The following is a 5889-nucleotide window of genomic DNA, read 5'->3' as shown; positions in this document are numbered from 1 at the left end:
TTGAGATTGCCTTAACTGCCCTGGCACAGTGCTAGGGGATCCTGGGACTTGTAGTTTATTGTGGCACCAGAGGTCTCTGACAGAGAAGGATAAATGCCCCAAGAAACTTCAAATTCCCAGAATTCCCTAGCATTGAGCCAGGGCAATTAAAGTGATTTCAAACTGGATTGTTTCTGCAAGGTGTTTTGGACCTAAGCCTACTTTAGTGCTTATACTTTGGTTTAAGCTTCAACGTATACAACTAAATTAACATATTAATAAAATATTTATACTCTGTTGTAATTAAGCCCCCTGCTATGCTATTTATTTATTTATTTATTTATTTATTTACTGTCACCCAATTTAGCCTCCTTTAAGATCTTTTAATGATGTAAATGGTATTTTACTATGGTTATGTGGGAATTATTATGTTGTTTATTTAAGGAGGGAGGGAATAATGGGATTTATTTTATACTGTATGAATTTTATTATTGTTGTAAGCCACCTCAATCCTATGGGAGAGGTGGGATAAAAATAAATTATTATTATTATTGGTTTAATATAGTAATCCTAATATGGTTCCTGAAAATATGTTTTCAGGGTCACTGTTGGTGCATGACTGAGATGGAGAAAGTCTCCAAAAAGAACCAGCTCTAGCAGAGGTTAAACAAGAAGGGGGGGAAACTTTATTAAAAGGCTTTCTTGCGAAATGAAAGAATGACGTTGGTTATCTTTTTATCCGTTCGTATCTATTCTTCATTGTCCCTGAATTGTCACGAACTATTTACTCCCTCCTTCCTTCCATCAACTCAAAACTTGCTATTGGAGTCAATAGCAGTAGAAGTTTGGAGTTGATGGAAGGACTGTCAGTTAAACTGCCAAACCTTTCTACCCAACCTCCAATTCTCCTCAGCATTCTGGGGGCTCTGATAGGCTAATCTAATGTGTGGGTGGGGCCCCTAATTGTGCTCTTTAAGGGAATTTTGGATCCAGCTCTCAGAATCTCCAACTATTGGCCAACATGGCTGAGGCTTCTGGGAGCTGAAGTCCAAAATCTCTTAAAGGGCAGTTTGGGGACCTGTGTAAAACAATAGCAAATAATTTAAGCTCTCTAAAAATAAACTATCAATGATACCTACAAAAGCTCATGCCGTCAACCTCTTTCTTTCCGTTAGTCTCAAAGGTGCTACAAGATTTCTCTATATACTGATTATCTATGATTCTAGCAATTAACAGCTAAAAACTGTTCCAGAATCATGGAATCATAGCGTTGGAAGAGACCCCAAGGGACATCCAGCCCAACCATGCAAGTTGCCATGCAGAAACACAGAATCAAAGCACTCCTGACAGATAGCCATCCAGCCTCTGTTTAAAGACCTCCAAGGAAGGAGAGTCCACCACACTCCGAGGGAGTGCATTCCACTGTTGAATAGTCCTTACTGTCAGGAAGTTCCTCCTAATGTTGAGGTGGACTCTCTTTTCTTGGAGCTTGCATTCATTGTGCCAGGTCCTATTCTCTGCAGCAGCAGAAAACAAGCTTGCTCCATCCTCAATATGACATCCCTTCAAATATTTAAACAGGGCTAGCATGTCATCTCTTAACCTTCTCTTCTCCATATCCAGCTCCCTAAATACTCATCATAGGGCATGGATTCCAGACATAGGTATGATCATGAGATCACAGAGCCCTTGATAAAAAGTCCTATTTTAATTTGGCGCCAGAATTATGCCAACATCCATGTCTGCCAGACCTCTTGAGGAGAGCATTCTACAACTGAGATGGCCTTCTTTCACATACTGTATTCAAAAAGTGCACTGGTCCCTCTGGTGAAAAACAGAGGAAGGTACCTCCCCTAGTTGCAGATCCCAAATTTGTGGTAGATTTAGGGCTGTTTAGGGCTTTAAATGTTACCACCAGCAGTTAGATTACAGAAATGCACTGGTGGCGAGTGAAAGCAGGTGTCAAGTGTTTTACAATGTTCCAGCCAGCAGTTCAGAAGCTGGCAGCTTCTACACTGTCTTCCAGGGCAGCCCCAACTAAAGCACATTATAGGAGCCCAACCAAGGAGAATATGAACTATGGAGGCCAGGTTATCCAGGCCCAGGAAAGGATGTAGTTGACCTAACTAATGTTGTCCCCAACCATTCAATGCTGCAAATTCCACCTGAGTGTATCTGGGTGATTGCAACGCCATCCAGGGCAGGATGCTTACCTAATTCCTGGACCAAGGAAACACTGATCCAAGGAGCCTCCATCTCATTAGGATTCAGTTTGTTAGATTTCATCCAGTCCTTTACAGCATCCAGACTCTACCATTTCTGATCACAAGGAGAGCTGAATGTCATCAATATATTTAAGGCATCCAACTTTAACTCCTGAGGACCTCGTCCACTGACTTTATACAGATATTAAACAGCATGGAAGATGGAACCTTGTTGTTTCCCATGAGGCTGAACAAGAGACCCCAATGATGTTCTCTGGTCCTACAGATAGGAGCAGAATCATTATAATAGATAGGAGCAGAAACACTGTTAACTTCCTACTGCCATTCCACACAGCTGCTCAATAGAATAATACCAAAAACAATGGTATTATAAGCCACTAAAAAATCCAGGAGGCTCAACAGGTAAACACTCCTTGTGTTACACCTGGAGTAGGTTTCCAGGGCAACCAAGGCTATGTCAATACCATACTCTGGTCTGACTAAAATGGGTCCAGATCCTTTGTTTCTTCCAACAATGTCTGAACTTTTTCAGTCATCACACCCTCGACCACCTTGGACCCCAAAGGAAGCATTAGTGATGGGGCCCCCAATAATCTTCACATAAATCTGGGTCCAGGGGAGTTCTCTTCAGGATGGGCTACACTGCAACCTCCTTCAAGGGAACAGGTACTGCCTTCAATGTTGCCCTGTTCCCACCCAATCTACAGCTGCTGGGTTTTATCAGGAAAGATGGGCCAGGATCAAGCTTACATATGCTGGGACAGGCCGACTCCAGCATCTTCTCCACATCCTTAGGCCACAGCAACTGAAACTGTCTCAAGAAGCATGGCTAGATGGAACACTGGGCACTTCCTCAGACACTGTAATAGCTGACACTGTAATGGTAGAACACCTGGTTACCAACTGTGATAAATTTCCTAGACATTTCAAGGAGAAAGTCACTTGTATTCACAGACACTGTAATAGCCGAACACTTCGTTACCAACTATGATAAATTTCCTAGGCACTTCAAGGAGAAAGTTGCTTGTATTTTCTCAGAACTTGAGGCATCAAATTCTGAGAGAATACAAATGACTTTCTCCTTGAAATGCCTAGGAAATGTATCACAGTCCTTAACCAAGTGTTCTACTTAAAGTCTCTCTGAGCTAGAAGATCTCTATCACATGGAATAATCCTACTGGGCAACATGATGAGGATAAAATAGTAAAGGTAAAGTAAGACTGGTTTAGCCATCCTCTCTGCCACATACTAGGAACAACACAGACACACAGAGAATAAGATCATCAATGGCTACTACTGATATCCTTATCTGAATACCAGTTGCTGGGTAATATAAGGAGGATGCTGTTTTCCTCATGTTTTGTTTCCCGTAGACATCTTAGTTTGCAACAGTATGACAGAAAGGACTTTGGTACCATCCTACAATGATTTTCAATTGAAACTATAACTTAGAGCTGCTTCATTTTCTTTACTCAGTGCTTTTGTTTTTTAGTTATCCATTGTATCTGTAGAACTCCACTCCAGTACATTTCAAGAGATGGGATATCCCTCCTACCAGCTTTGTTCAGTCCTGCTTGCACACTCATACACCAAAATTGGAAATACTATTGTATGGATGATTCTGACTCTGTGTTTAATGATCTCTTATATCTTCACCTTTGAGGACCTCATCTACTTCCTTTATAGCTGTCTTTCCAAGTCATAGGGCGCATCTACATTGCAGAAACAGTGCACTTTAAATGCTATGGCTCCATCCTACAGAATAATGGGATTTGTAGTTTTGTGAGGCAACAGCACACTTTAGAAGAGAGGGCTAAAGACCTTGTAAAATGATAAGTCCCAGGATTCCATAGGCTGGAGCTACAGCACTTTAAGTGGTAGCAAACTGTATTATTTCTAGTGTAGATGTACCCATACGTTTTTGACTTCATGGCTACATTCTCCATTTTGATTAATGACTGAGCCAAGGTACAGAAAATCTTCAACTGTTTTCTGTCTTCATTATATAGAAATGAAGCCGTAAATCTATGGTTGTAAATATAGTTTATTAATTTGGATATTGTATCAAAATATGCACAAACTATGGTTTGAAATCTCAATTCAAGTAACAGTCAGCTGATCATAAACAATATTTTGTCTGTTTCAGCACTGAAGCTGTCTAACTAAGCTTCAGTATGAAATTAAAACTGATTGGGATCTAGCGCCAAATCAGTTTAGAAGCTAAATCTGCCTCAGCTGTCCCTTCTGAGTTCAAACCAATAGAAAATGGTTCCATTGAAACTGGCAGAAAATTGTAGACATATTGCCTATCCCATCAGGAGATCCTTCAGTGACTTAAGTAAGTGGTTACAAAAGTTAAACACTTCATACTTGAAGTTTCCTCTTGACATCCTCATCTCATGGCAATAGCCCTTGCTTAAAGACCCACTTAACTAGCACATAAAGTGGGGATAGAGAATGTCACCCTTCAGCTCTTGGACTGCAGCTCCCATCATCATAGTCTACTAGCTATCCTGGCTGGACTCATTGACTTACAGTGCAACATTGGGAAATCTACCTAATCTCCACCCCTAACCCAAAGTCTTGCAGTGAAATGTGAAAGCACACAGAGCTCTTAAGGCAAGTCAATTCCAGAGTGGAATTCTGTATGTTCCCAACTGAGCGCTGTCATGTAGCACATCTAACAGTGACTAGTATTATTATATTCTCTCTTCTATAAGACATAAAGAGGTCTATTATACGATATATACCATGTTAATTTGTATGAACCTCAAATACAAGTCAGCACTGTTTAGGTCATAAACTGACCTGTCCCTTTGGGGTCCAGTTTTGTGTAAGGAATCTAAAAATAAGAGGGATTTGTCCCTCAATTATATACAATAAAATGAAGCAGTTTTTAAAGTGATCTTTTTAGAGGTGGGACAAAGTGTTAAGTCATGAAACATGGATGTAAATAAAGCTGCAAATAGGGGATGGGAGAAGTATTACTTTAAGTTATACAACAGGCAGTATCTTAAAATAACAAAATCAAGCACACCAAAAATTTCACATGGTTGAGACAATTTCCCAGAAATGATTTTTCTGCCATTTTTAAAGCATTCCATTAGTTTTTACAGTTTAACCACATTACACTTGACCATTGTTGGGGATCTTATAACATTAAAATGTTTTTTCTTTTTCTCTCACCAACCCCATCTTTTTTTCCCTTTTTACACTGAAAGCCTAAAAATATGAATTGTGTTTTTTTAAAAAATAGGGCTTTAAGCCACTACTGTACCCTTTTCTCTGAAGACTACCGTATTTTCCGGCGTATAAGACAACTGGGCATATAAGACAACCCCCAACTTTTCCAGTTAAAATATAGAGTTTGGGATGTACTCACCGTATAAGACTACCCCTCTTCCAATGCACACCAAATAAAAATTAAAAAAAAAAATCAGATTTGATTTCAATATGGTAATTTTAATTCAAATGACATGCAGGTCCTTAGCAGGAAACCTTGTTGTATACAAAGCCTGCTTGGATTGGTCAGCTCTCCCTGCCTGCCCAGTGATATGTCCCTGTCTCCAAAACTATCAAAGCGGTAGCTGCTTTCATACGATCGTTGCATATGGTGGGGATGCCGCTGCAGCCGTTTTTGAGCTCCCCCCCCCACCATATCACTGGAATAGCGGTATAGAAATAC

This window comes from Sceloporus undulatus, chromosome 3 (genome assembly GCF_019175285.1).
Source record: "Sceloporus undulatus isolate JIND9_A2432 ecotype Alabama chromosome 3, SceUnd_v1.1, whole genome shotgun sequence".
Taxonomy (NCBI): domain Eukaryota; kingdom Metazoa; phylum Chordata; class Lepidosauria; order Squamata; family Phrynosomatidae; genus Sceloporus; species Sceloporus undulatus.
Note: the sequence above shows the minus strand (reverse complement) of the source record.